Below are 15244 nucleotides of genomic sequence, written 5' to 3'. Positions count from 1 at the left end.
CTTGAGGGGGCCATATGACTAATATACTATAAGAACTGAAGGGTTCCAAAGCCAATGTTTTGGACTCCAGAATACATAGAGAACACTTACAACTCAACAACAAAAAGACAAACAACTCAATTAAAAAATGAGTAGAGGTATTGAATAGACATTTCTCCAAAGAAGTTATCCAAGTGGCCAATAAGCACACAAAAAGATGATCAACATCATTAGTCATTAGGGGAACGGCAATCAAAACCACAAGGAAATATCAATTTACTCCCACTAGGATGGCTATAATAATTATTTTTAAGACCTCAGAATACAAAAAGTGTTGGCAAGTATGTGGAGAAATTGGAACCTTTGTACGTTGCTCGTTGGAAATGTAAAATGGTGCAGCTGCTGTGGAAAACTGTTTGCCTTTTCTCTAAAAAAGAAACATATAATTACCATATGACCCAGAAATTCCACTCAGTTTTATGCCCAGGAAAATTGTGGACATATATTTGATCAAAAATCTATATATGAATGCTCATAACAAAAAAAAATAGCGAAAATGTAGAAACAACCCAAGTGCCCACGAACTGATAAATGGATAAATAAAATGTGATATGTCCATACAATGGAATATTATTCATTCATAAAAAGGAAGTACTGATATGTGCTACAGCATGGATGAACTTTGAAAACATTATGCTGGTGAAAGAAGCCAGACACAAAAGGCCACATATTGTATGAGCCCATTTATGTGAAATGTCCAGTGTAGGCAAATCCATAAATACTGAAAGCAGATGAGTGGTCCCAGAGTCTGGGGGAAGAACAGAATGGGGAGTGGCGACTTAGTGGGTATGGGGTTTCTTTTTTGGCATGATAGGAATGTTCTTAAATTAGAAAATGATGTTTATACAACATTTTGAATGTTCTAAATGGCCCTAAATTGCACACTTTAAAAAATGGTTAGAATGGTGAGTTTTATGTTATGTGAATTTTACCTAAAGAAAATAAATTTGAAAATTAATCAAAATATCTTGCTTGTTTACCTGGAAGAGGTATGGTATGCTGAGACGAAGGTGCTCATCCCCAGGGCTCTTGAAGCAAGGTACTGGGCTCAAATGCCCATGTGGACAGCTCACCCAGAAGTGACTCCCACTGAATGTCTTCTCTTTGAATGTTGGTAGAATTTGTGACTTGTTTACAACCAATAGAATTTGGTAAACATGTATCCCTGTGAGACCCTGAGAAGAGAGTCCAGCTATGGCCTACCCCGACTCCTGAATTACTGACTGTGAAATAAGAATTGTGTGTTATTTTAAGCCTCTGAGTTTGTGGTAATTTGTTATGAAGCAATAAATACCACATTCAACTCTACCACTAAATTAGCTATGTGACTTTGGGCAAGTTTTTCAACCACTGTCTGGTTCAGATTCCTAATCTCTAAATACAGGCAGTCGGTGTAATGATAATCAATGAATGATGTAATATAACTGTAATGGATAATCAATGTTGTAATCAATGTTGTTAAGATTGTTGTAGTGACTAAATGAGATAGTGCATGTAAAGAATATAGAAGAGCCCATATCGAGGGCTCGATTAAAGCTGTTATGATTTTGTATATTATCAAAGCAGTGATTACAAATCTCGTGCAATTTCCTCTAAAGTAACATTTTTCACCTCAAGTAATATTGCTGTCCACAATTTCAATCAGTGGTATAACATTGGCAGGAAGAAAAATAATAAAAAAATTTCCCAAACGCCAACTCCAATTCCTTGATGATTTCTACCCTCAATAATTAGTAGAATTGTTTTCTTTTTAGGCATGGAAGACCATATTTTTGAAGTAATCTTTTTCTAAAGAAATATAAAAAGATGATCACATCAGCACAGCATAGTCCAATTTCTTTTTATTCTACTTAACATCAGGGATTTTGAGTCTCTAGAAACTATCAGGAAAAAGTTAATAAATTATCAAATTAAACTAATAGAAATAATAATGTTAATTTAACGGGATGAGCACTGAGTAAGAATCACAAATGTTTATTTTAGATAAAAATGCACTATCAAGAATTTCTATAAATCTTGTTTTCTTATTTTGTACAATGGCAATAATACAACTGATAATTTAAAATATTTCTTTGGTTGTTAATTTTCTAGAGTTCCACGGGACTGAAATTATATCTGTTTAACACAGATCAGAGAATATACAGGGCTCAGAATAAGATCTCTGAAAAGCAAAGTTATTTGGCAGCCAACTCTTCTGTCTATTATTTTTCTGCAGTTATATTTTAGACTTCGCATATGACTGAAATGACACTCTGAACGCTCACGCTGATCTCCTGGGCAGCTTATTGCATTTGCTTACCGAAAATCTTTTACTTTTTTGGAAGCATCCAATGATATAGATAAAAGCTTTTTTTTTTTTTTTTTGCGATTTATTACAAACAACTCAAAAAAGCCTTATTTGAATATTCTAATTCAGGAAGAAAAGTCCAATTACCTTTAGGACACATCTGAAAATGCAGAGAATATAAGGTAAATGTTGGGATTTTTCAGTTTCCAAAGCGGCTATATATTAAGCATCTAGTTAGAGATGAAGTTCTAACATCGGTAGCCATTTGGAAACTTGATATCCAGAGTTTTAGATTGTAAACATCTCACTTTGCATTTAGTTCACTTACACAGAATAAATTTTGATTAATGAATAGAAATAAATTTTGGAACAATAGGGACTAAATATCCTACGAAAAATGAAAAATAAAAGGTGTTTTTATACCCTACCATTATTCAAGTTGAATAGTTGTCCTCCGTCCTCCAGTGTGTCTGAAACGACATGGCGGCTCTCTTGGAAAAAGTCTCTTTCCAAGGCCCAGAGTAACCACTTTTAGGAGCGCCGATGTGCCTTTTCTGAAGATTCACAATCTCCACTAAATATCGATCTCCATAGGGTGACCATAAAACTTATCATCCAGACCAGGACACTTTTGAGAGCAAAAAGGGATGCTATTAATAGTGTGGCAACAGGTGAGAACTGGGACGATCCCAGACTAATTGGGATGTATGGTCAATCCTAAAACTATGCACCATCTGAATCCTGACATAGATGAGATAAAACTATGGAGCAGAATTCAACCAACGTTTTCTTGCCTTGACTCCTTTTGTTTCTTGATTGTTTTATTTACTTATTCATTCACTCAACAAATATCTACTGAGTCCGTATTACGTGCTAGGTGTTCAATTTCTTCTCTGAGTAGTAAGAACTTAGAATGCTTCTGGACTTCACCTTTAACCTGAAGGTTGAAGTGTTTCTCATAAGGTAATTTCAACAACACACAGCTCTGTTGATGGATGAACAGGATGTGATAGAGTTCTTCGCAGTTTTGGCTTCATTGTGCCTGTGAAGAGTGCTTGTCGGTCCTATATTAAGATGCATGTAGGAGTTCTCTGGCCCTGTTCGGCCTTGTGTTTGCTGCTATTGTATAACTGCTTGTTTGCCTATCAATGTCTCTCTTCTTCTATGCTCTGAGAGTGTCTGCTCTTTGAGAAATCACTATCACTTTTGATTTTTCCTCTCTTTCATCTTCTTATTTATGTGTCTGATATTGCTTGTATATATGCCTTTTTCTTGATGCATCTTTAAAGCGTGTTTTGACTGCTTCTGGACTAGAGCAGTTCCAGAAGTCTGAGAATCCTGGGCATTTGTTCTCTTCGGGTCACGCTTTAGTTATATCTGGGGAGTAATCTAGCATACAAGCATACGAGCATCCAATATGAATGAGGCACTATAGTGCTTTACATATATTCTCTTTTCATGCCAAGCATATTAAATAAGATTATCATTTTTCATATGAAGAAATGGAGGGCCTAATAATTAAGTATATTGCAAAAAATAAAGTATAAAGCTCAAATCCAAGTCTTGTTTGCCTTCACTCTTGCCTCCCACAATGCCTTGCTTTAAATTCTAGGACATTTCAAAGAGCTATCATGTTAACTTTATGCTTTCTTGATGTGAAGACTATTAAACTTCTATTTGTAGAATTTTCCTGGGATCAAAATAAGAAAAATCTTAAATATACGTAATTTCATATACCAAATCTTAAGTAATTTATTGGCAAATATCTGGCCGCCTCACTTTTTTCAGTGTTCTTGCAGACACAAGGAAAACCATACATAACGTTTTTACATACTTTCTTAATGATTATTTTCTGGTGAGAAAGGCATGGATTACACTTTTTGAGCAGCTGGTATTCTAATACTTTCTCTATACTAATTTTTACTTGGTACAATGCTGTGCTATAGCCAAAAAGATATAAACTGCTTTTCCTTCTAATTTTTGATGTATGATGGAATCTGAAAATTTAAAACCAATTTGGTTTTCATTGGGATACTAGGATACTAAACTAAGAGAGTATAAACGTTTAAAAACCAGAAGAGTTATGGGAGAGCTAGAGAACTCAAAGATACTGTTTATTATTTCAGACAAAAAAAATTGTTGAGCATCTACTCTATGAAAGAAACTCTTCCAGCACTGAAGACACGGACATTTCTTGCACTCATGAAATTTTTAGACTTTTTAGGAGAAGCCAGTCCCCCCCCTCAATCCCGCTACCAAAAAAGGCCACAGATTGGGTAAAAATTTTTCAATGCATACAGTCACCAAAGGTTATTTTCAAGAACGTATAAAGAACTCCATAAAACTAATAAGAGAAGGCAAATAACTCATTAGATACATGGACGTACGACATGAAAAGGTAACTCACAGAAGAGGAAATCTTAATGACCAGTAAATATATATAAAAAAGTATGCTCCCAAGAAATTGGAGACGTGCAAATCAAAACCACAATGAGATACTATTTTATACCCACCGTATTGGCAAAAACTTTTAAAATATATATTATAAGTGTTGGCTAGAAAGGAGAGGAATGGCTATTGCTGATGGAAATATAAAATAGCAAAATGACACAAAATACTTTGGAGAACACTTTGTCCATAGCCTTTCCAGATGAAGATAAAAATAGACTTGAGCCAAGGAATTCCCCTTTTAGATACATCTCTGACTCATGTGCATAAAAAGACATCATAGCAACAGGTTTTATAATAGAAATAAAATCACCCTGAAACACTAACAACAGGAAATGGACAAATACATGTGATGCGTTCCTTTAGTGTAATAGTAGGTATCAATTAAGATAAGTAAATTAGAACTACATGTATCATCATGAATAAATCTCAGAAACCTAATGTCGAATGAAAAAGAATTACAGAAAGATAAATACAGTGTGATATTATTTATGATATACAGAACAATTCACTGTGTTTTTAGCAATGCATATATTTAAGGGAATGTCAATGCATCTATTCACAGGAATGTCAATGCATATATTCAGGAGAGTGAGTCAGGATAGCAGCTCTTGGTTGGGGCTGGGGGAGGGAATGGAATGGCATCAAGGAGGAGTCCCTATGCAGGATGCACGCACATTTGAAGTGCTTTACTCGTTAAGCAGGGCTACGGGAAAATGTTCGCATTATTATTCTCTGTACATTTGTGTATGTGAAATATTTTTGTCTATCTAGAAAACTCAAGAGACTAGGACAAAGCTATTATAATATATCATTTGGTAAAGTTGTCTGGGAACCAGGTAAACTTTATTCAACTCCAACAATAAATTACTAGAAATAGAAATGGAAACAATTCCCAATTCCCAATAGCAACAAAACTAGAAAAGTTTAAGGACAAATTCAGGGCCTTTATGAAAAAAAAAAAACTGTTAAACTGATGGACATAAAATATTATCTGAACAAATGTAAGAACATGCCATGTTGTTAATGGGAGGTTTTATTGTCATTAAAATGTCAATACTCCAAAATTAATATATTAAATAATGCAATTTCAATTAGAATCCAAATGAATTTTTTTACTGGAAAAATATTACATTTTATAATAACTAATATATGTTTTAAAGTATCCAAGAAAATTATGAAAAAAAGGACATTGGTGGTAACTTCCATTTTAGATATTAGATCACACCATAAAACCAAAGTAAGTAAATCTCTCTGGTTTTGATCTTTGAATAGACAAAGGATTACAAGAAAAAGTAAAGAGTGTCCAGAAATTAATTTCAGTATAGATAGAAATTTAATATATGTAAAAATGATGGTTCAAATTATTAGCGATAGAATGCTTTATCCATCAATTGGTGCTGACACAGCTGGCTAGCCTTCTGGAAAAATAAAAGTGCACACCTGGCTATACTACAAATTCTGGATGAATTAAAGTCTTCATTGTTTAAAATAATTAGAAAATATAAGAAATAAAAAATACCATCTATAGGTAAAGTACGTCTTCTTTCCCCAAACTGGAAATCTAGAATCTATTATACAAAATTCAATATATTTGAATTCCGTAAGATTTTTTTAAAATCTTGGGTATGGCAAAGAAATTTGTAACCTAAATCAACAGAGAAATGATACATTTAGAAAAGGAAGATAAGAGAAAACATGCTAGGAGCTGTTGCAAATTAGGAAGAAACAACTTCAAATACCCAAATAAAAATGTGTTAAGCACGTGAAAAGACAATTCACAGAAGGGCAACTATACAAGTCCAGCAAATAAATGCAAGGATGCTCAAATTCTCCAGCAGTCAGAGCAGCACTAATTAACTTAACAATGATCTATTCCTTTAAACCAATTCTAGTGAGGAAATCTGAAGCAGCTTGTGTGGACCGTCTTTTGTCTGCCCTCCTGACCCCCTCTCCATCCTTCTCCAACATGCTTTGTGCCCTGGCAGCCTTATATGAATGGGTGGCTTCTTTGACTCCATTGTCCTCTGTCCTCCAGTTGGTTTGTCCAATGGGAAAGGCAGCAGCAGCTGTTGGGAGGTGGAGAGTGAGGCTGAGCACAGTAGTCTTCCCTTGTCCATGGAGGATACATTCCAAGACCCCGTTGGATGCTTGAAACTGCCGATAGTACAGAACCCTGTATATTCTACGTTGTTTCCTGTATGTACATACATATGATGAAGTTTAATTTATAAATTAGGCACAATAAGAGATTAACAACAGTAACATAATAAAATAGGACAATTATAACCATATACTATAATAAAAGTACTGTAGATCTTAGCAACCTCAGCATGTGATTTTTTTCCTTTTCTTATTGTCTAGAACTTCATCTTTTTACTTAAAGGAAGCACTTTACAGCTCTCTTTGGCACAGCCAAATTGCCAGCATCACTACTCTTGCGCTTTGGGGCCGTTATTAAGAAAAATAAGGGTTGCTTGAACACCTGCACTGTGATACCAGGACAGTCTTGTGATAACCGAGAGGGCTACTGAGTGACTAAGAGGCAGGCAGTGTGTACAGCGTGGATCCGCTGGACGAAGGGATGATTCACATCCCAGGCAGGTCAAAGTGGGATGCCACGAGATTTCATCATGCTACTTACAATGGCTGCCAACTTAAAACTTAAGAATTATTTATTTCTGAAATTTTTCCATTTAATACTTTGGGCCCTAAGTTGACCTCGGGTAGCTGAAACCTCAGAAAGCGAAACCACGAATAAGGGGGACTACTGTCTTTATTTTCCAGCTCCCTCTACCAAAGTCAGGTACTCATCACGTGGGCTTCTTTGCTCCCTCCCCTTGCTTCCTTAGGCCTAGATGCGGTAAGACCATCCTGCTCTAACCAGTTCTAGTAACCATCTCTTGTGGGTTCCCAGTCCTCCTGCCAACATCTTTGAAAATATCCCTTTATTATACTCTCCTCAAATTACCAAATTTGAGAGTGGCATCTGTTTCCTCTCAGCCCCTGATTGATATCCAGCTATAGCACTTGTTGCTGGTATGAGGCTAGGGGAAGAGTACTCTTGTAAATGCTGAGCTAAAAGTGAATTGTTATGACCTTTTAGAGAGAAATCTAACAACATCTATTACAATTTAAATAAGCATCATACCTAAAATCCTACTTCTGGAAACCTATTCCACAGGGAAAAAAAAAAAAGCAAAGTGGTAAAAATTTAAGTACAAGAATGTTTGTCGTAGCATTATTTTTAGTGCTGCAAATTGTTAACAATAGATGTCCATCAGCATGAGAATGGCTGGAAAAATTGGGTTATGGTACACACCATGAACGTTATACGAGCATTAAAAAGACAGACACAGCACCATAACAAGTGACGTGGTTTGGGAGAGATTTTCATGAGTTATTGTTACATGAGAAAGCATGTGCAAAAGTGTGTATAATTGTGATGCAATATTTTACAAAAATATATACTGTAACAAAAATCATTGTGTGCGTATGGAAACATATGAACGTCTCTAATTTTATGAGCATGAAGAAACATTTGAGGAAGCAAACATTGGATGCAACAGGATTGAGTGGACAGGCAGGGACCCACATGCATGGAGGAGGCCCATGAGGGATAGGATAGAAACAGGGGAAAAAACTTGCATAAGAATATGCATTTATTATATAAAGTCACTTATAAAAGTATGTTTAAATGGGCATTTATTTGTATGCCAAAAAGCCTCCTGAAGATTTCAGCAGTTTGCCTTTCTTCCTGATTATATTTAAAATTCACTGAAGGCCTACTATGTTCCAGACATTGTGCTAGGTGCTAATCTTCAACCATTTTATGGTATCCTGTTTAATTTTTCTCCAATCTTCAAATCCAAAGCATTGTCAGTAAAAACAGTTATATTTCAGTAGAAACAGTTAGTTTTGGTAGGAACTTGGAAGTCTAACCAACTCTTTTGATACCATCCTTATTCTACCTAAACTCTTCTGTTTTTGGCAAGGAAGATTGGCCTTAAACTAACATCTGTTGCCAATCTTTCTCTATTTTGAGTGTGGGACCCTGCCACAGCATGGCTTGATGAGCAGTGTGTGAGTCTGCACCCCAGATCTGAACCCATGAACTCCAGGCTGCTGAAGAGGAGCACATACACTTAACGACTATGCCACCAGGCTGGCCCCCAACCTTAACTCTTAACATCTTCATTTTCTGTGTTGCTTCTTCTAGAATTTAGTCCCAAGGGCAATCAACTGAAATGTGTCTTAGGTAATCATCAAACTGATCTGTGTTTTGATTTCTTAATATAACTAGAATTCAATGACAGGTATATTATATATATGTATATAATTTATCATTAGGTTTGTTAAAGCTCAGAATTTGAGTGTGTTCAATAGATTCATTTGTGAAAATGTGAAATGCTTAATGTAGAATAGCTGTAATTTTTAAAAAAATACATCATCAACCATTTATTGACAACCAATTATATGCCGTCACATTTTGGAGTTGTAAATATACTAAGACAAAAATTCTTGGTTTCAAGAAATTCACAGTCTGTGGAAGACACAAACTTGTAAACAGTTATGTATCAATATAATAAATGTCATCAGAGAGGAATATAAAAGTTCAGGGGTCCACAAATTACTTCCTGTAGGTCAGATGCAGCCTGTCACCTATTTTTTTTACAGCCCATGAGCTAAGGGGCAAGAATGGTTTTTACATTTTGTTTAAAAAAAAGGTAGTTAATGGCAAGTGAAAATTATGTGGAACTTAAATTTTAGTATCCATAAATGCAATTTTGTGGACACAAAACCCTGCCCAGTCTTTGTTTATAATGTGGGGCTTTTCGCACTACAACTGCAGACTAGAATACTTGCCACAGAGATGTTAGGGTCTGCAAAGCCTAAAATGTTTGTGATCTGGCCCTTTACAGAAAAAGTTTAATGACCCTTGTACAGGCACTTTTGGAGTGAGGAAGGGGTAAATAGTATTTAAAAAACTGCCAGTGACTTCTGGCTAGGAAGAGTTTTTGCACTTAATTTTTAATCCTTTAAAAATACTGCGAGGAAAACCATGAGACTGTTTGCTGGTAGATGGATCCCAAAATAAGTAGCACCCAGAACAGTATCAGGTGTGCATAAGGCATATACTCCTTCCATCGTACTTTTCAAATGTGATCCGAGAGGTCCCCTGTTACTGTTTATGCTTCTTCACATGCCCCGTCTTTTTACTAATCACCCTATCTAACTATTTGCCTGTAATTTCAGGGAATTATCTAAAATGACTGACCATTCTAGGGCCCCTTGTGCTTCAGGCATTCGAACCCTCTGGGAAGTGACCTTGTGCCACCTGGGGGGGTGCCTCTTACTCCACTTCACTAGGGTTACCTGGATGGGCAGTGCAGAGGTGAGGTACTTTAGAGAAGCCAAACTTAAATCCTCTGTAACTGAGGCTAATTAGTCACCAAATTTATGAGTGGACTGATTTAAAAAAATACATATGTGTGTTTTTTCTTAAAAGTGTCTTGATATTTCACTCCAATCATTGATGAATCATTCAGAAGGGATGATCTGAATGTACAAAGAGACTCAGCTACAAAAGGAATCACTTTCACTTTCTCTCTTCCTGGACTTTTTCTACATAAAATATTTATTGTCTCCTTACCCATTCCATAAAAAAGCTTTTTTTTGGTATGAAAGTTTCTTCTTTTTTCCCCTTTTCTTCTTCCTTTATTTTGTAAAAGAACAAAGTAGAATGTGGAGATTTTCTCTTGGCTTTGGCTTGACAATACAAAAGTCTTCTGTAGGCATAAGATGAATGACTGAAAGGTAACATTTCGATAGCTCTGAGATACTCCTCGGGGATGTTAACCGTAGCGTCCGTTTACTTTCTGGCCTCCCTTGGGTTGGAATATCACTTGCAGATCACAAATACTGAAGATACAACGATGGTTACAGAAGTTGCCACTGTGTATTACATCAAGTACACATTCCTCCAAAGTTCATTAAAGTTCTGGTTTTTACATGTAAGTATTTCCTCTAATTATTCTCAGATTGGAGGGCAAAGGAATTATATAATTTATCTTCTTTATAATGCCAGGCTGTAATACTCACACTTAATTGCTATCTTGACACTGAGAGTAGACTTCCTGAAAAGCCTATCTTTGGTACATTCCCTATCTCTTTCACATCATAAGTCAACTGTGTTCCATTTTGATATTTAGACAAAATATTTCCTTTAAATAGTAATACAGAAATATAATGTACAGTGTAGAACTATTTTATTGGTTTGTAAGTGCTGCATCAGTGTGATTCTATTATGAAAATTTTTCATACTACAAACTGAAAGAAAATAGGTTTCAAAGAGATTAAAATTATTATAAAAATGAAAAGTACAAAGCATAATCCTAGTATTACACTTTTCCAAGTATTTTGTTCATTGTCATCAACTTATTATCACTGTAATTCTACTTAAGAGTTGGGGAAAGCTGGCACTAATTTTCTCGGGCAGATATATTTTGAAAGCACAGATATGATACTGCTATAATTGGAAGATGACTAGTATTCTCACTGTGAATGCATCTAAAGTCACACTGCAGAATAGCAGATGTATAGGATTCAGAAAATGGGTGGGCTTTTCCCGGAAGCTCAGAGATCAGTTAAGAGAACTTACATATTCTGATTCTCCAAGAATATCTTTGTAAGATACTTCCTTGAAAGGCAGACAAATATAAAATCTTTTCAATTCTTATACCCTAATTGCAAGTACACAGATACAAATATTGTTTTTAGTTATCTTCCATAATTGTCAAAGTTAATCAAAACTTTAGTTCTTCTGACAGTACACAATTATACAATATCTTCAAACTAAGCTCTCTAAGGCAGCTAGAGAATTCTGCAAAAATATATTATTGCTTATAGGATATTATAAGCCATAATTATTTGATGTTATATATAGCATGATAATTATATGATATTAGCACAGCTATCATATAATCTCTGATAAAAATCTTGAATGTAATGAAGACTACTATTTTTGAGATATCAAAAAGAAGCACATTAACTAATGCATTACTTTACTGGGGATTTATTTTCTTTTATATATATGAGACTGCTTAGTATAATTTACCTGTTAGTACAAATGCATCGTTTCTACTTGTCTCAGTACTGTATTCCACTGATGATCCATGATTAGGATTTAAGGCTTACATTTGTCTTAAAATCATTAGAATAATGAATTAAAGTATGTAGACCGTTTTGGTTTAAGGAATTATTTTAGATCAAAGTAAGTTATAACTCTTGGACTGGGTTTTCATCTTTACGGGCAATGGTACCTATCCACACATGGAAGGGAGTAATCATGCTTTTGCTTCCATCCTCCTGAATGACACAAACTGGTCCCCATCTCTACTCTAATTCTGGTAAGTTTCTCATTCTCTGGCAGAGCAGATTCTGTCAAGCCGACGCCGAAGAATGAAGAAGCTAATTATGGGGAACAGAAAAGTTGCATAATCAATTATGCTATAGTTGAGATTCTCAAACTCCAGTTGCACCTTTTTTTCTTTTGAAATTGGCTGGTAGGTTCCAGAGAACTCTTGAACTGCAGATAATTATTCATAATTTTGTGTCAAAAAATGATATGAACTACAAACATAAATATGCACATAAATAGCAGTGCACAATAAATTTTAAATTCAGAAAATAATGCCTGAGCCATAAAAGGCTATTTGTCTTGGACTTATATCAAGAAGTGGCATTTAAAGGTGTGCCTGTTGGTAGTTGAAGTGGGGCAAGATTTTGGAGGTCTTTAGGTTGCAAGATAAAACTCTTTTAAAATTTTCCATCACTTTATATGCCTAGATATTTATTATTCCATATCCCTATTTTTCTGTCACTTGTCATTTAAAAATTTTTTCGTTGGTTTTCCACTTTCTTCCTAAATTGGTCATAATACAGAAATAATGATTTAAATTATTTTAATTTTGTTTATTAAAAATGTTTACAGGGCTGACCTGGAGGCATAGTGGTTAGGTTTGCATGTTCCGTTTTGGTGGTCCAGGGTTCATGAGTTTGGATCCTGCTCATGGTCCTACACACTGCTCATTAAGCCATCCTGTGGTCACATACCACATACAAAATAGAGGAGACTGGCACAGATGTTAGCTCAGAGCCAATCTTCCTCAGCAAAAAAAAAGAAAGAAGACAAGAAGGAAAAGTATACAAATGTGCTACTAAAAGTTATCATTGTCTGTTTCATGGTATGTAAATTATCCTCAATGAAACTGTTGAAATTTATCTTCAAAAGACTTCACATGGGAAAGACTTGCATATGTTTAGAATTTATAGTAATGATTCAGTTGAGAAAAGTAGTTGAATAGCCAGGAAAGTGAAGGGGTTCTATTCAGTATAAGCTTCTTAAGAGGATGACTGGAAAGAAGATCCAGAAAACTTGCAGAGTGATAGGATCTAATTAGGAGGAGAAGCCCCTCTTTCGATGAAACAGAAAGCAAGAATGGAATGTGTTTGGATTTACATAGATTTACAGTAGGGTTTAGGAAGTTAGGGAAGATCTCATTCTTTGTTCCCTCTGCTTTCTGGGGAGTAGAAAAGGGTGTTGAGTTTAAATAGGTATGTAAACCAAGGCAGCAGGAATCAACTAGAAAAAAAGTGTACTGGAAACTGAGCCAATGTGAAAGTCTATTTGGAGGAGGTGATTATGAATGTCTTGTCGTATAACTATTTCAGATATTGCTCAATTTCTCAATTGCAGCAGTCTAAGGGTGAAGTTTTGGAATACAGAAATAATTCAAAACAGAAGGGTGCAAGGAATTTAGTTTCAATAAATGATGAATCACAGAACATCAGAGAAAGGAGAAAGCAAAGGGCTAATAAATTGAGAGAATTAAAGGAGTCAGTAATAGAGACCTTGAAGTGAAAGAATAGAGTGTGTAGCTGAAGACGTGAGCTAGAAGGGCAGGAAATTGTGGTCAGAGTCTGGGATTCTTGGATTAGTGATGTTGAACGTGGAGCAATTTGGGGAAATGGTTTTTTCAGGCTATGTTGTGGTCATACGGTGAAGAGGAAGAGGAGAGCAGAGCATCAAAGATGAGAAAAATAGAAAAACTGGGAGGAAGAGTGTTGTGTGAGCATCTGCATTTGTGTTGTGTCACTTAAGGTAATGACAGAATGTGGAACAGAAAGGACAATTTCAAGCCACCGGCCACTTCTTAAATGGATGAGGGGGTGTGAACATGAGAGGGAAGGGTGACAACAGCATAGAGTGGATGGGTGTAAAGACAAATTGAGCAGGATGTCTTTTTCTAAGAAGACTATAGAGAATTATCTGTTTTATAAGAAGGCTGTAGTGATTTATCTGGCAAGTCAAAGAAAAGAAAGAACATAAATCCTATCTTCTGATCTTGAGGCACAAGTGTATGACTTGGCCAAATTTCAGGGAATAATGTATTCTCGGTATACATATACAGTATAGGAAGTACTCTCTGTAAAACTGAGGATGTTTGGAGAGTTTGCTCATAATGGAGCTATGATTGCCAAGGCACAGTGAAAAACTTTCCAAAGGGATGGTTGAGGCAGGAGCAAGAATGTACAGAGCTTTTTGGGAATAAAGGTGTGGCTAAGGTCTAATGGCCAGAGGGTTACAATTTCAGTGTTAATTAATGAAATTAGTGAGGCTATATCTAGTAGTTTCAACAATCCTTTTAAAGAGAGTGAAACTCAGCCCTGGACTAGGGTTAGGTAAGAGATGCACTAAATTTAAGGGTACAAAATTTAAGGAGGCACTAATTGTCAGGGTCATGCACATTCAGAGTTGGCACTTGTACTGCCTCAAGAGTGAGTGTCTCCTTAAATTTTACGCTCTAGATTCCCCTCTTTCTTCACCCTAGTCTTAGCCCTAATGCCTTCAGAAGAGTGATCTCACTGGCCTGGGACTGTGGTACTATCTGTCCCAGTGGTTGCAGTCTTTGCACACAAATGTATGCTTAATTATAAACAAGTATAAAAACTTGTGTATTTATTTTCTGTTTTGTGTCATTGATTATTTTTGTGTGCTAGTATTATACTCTTTTGGCTTCTATAGACTCATGGAGTAGTGCAAATGGTTATCTGTCATTGCTAGTCAAAACATTTCTGGCTAGGCTGATTCTTTGCAATCATCTTCAGAACGGTTTTGCCAAGTCCTGAGAGCAATACCATTGAGGGTATTGATTGGAGTCGCAATGAATTTAAACAACTTGGTAGAGAATTTTTATCTTCCCTTTAGACAACGTGATTTTGTTTTCCATTTATTTAGGTGAGTGTTTATGCCTTTAGTAAAATTTGGTAATAGGCTTTATGGGGGTCCTGAACATTTCTAGTTGAATTGATTTCTAGATGTTTTATATATTTTGTTGTTCATATGACGGAATAATTTTTCTATCATGTTTTGAACTTTTTTGCTAGTATATAAACAAGTATCATTTG

The sequence above is a fragment of the Equus quagga genome, chromosome 9, assembly GCF_021613505.1.
Source record: "Equus quagga isolate Etosha38 chromosome 9, UCLA_HA_Equagga_1.0, whole genome shotgun sequence".
NCBI classification, from domain to species: Eukaryota; Metazoa; Chordata; class Mammalia; order Perissodactyla; family Equidae; genus Equus; species Equus quagga.
Note: the sequence above shows the minus strand (reverse complement) of the source record.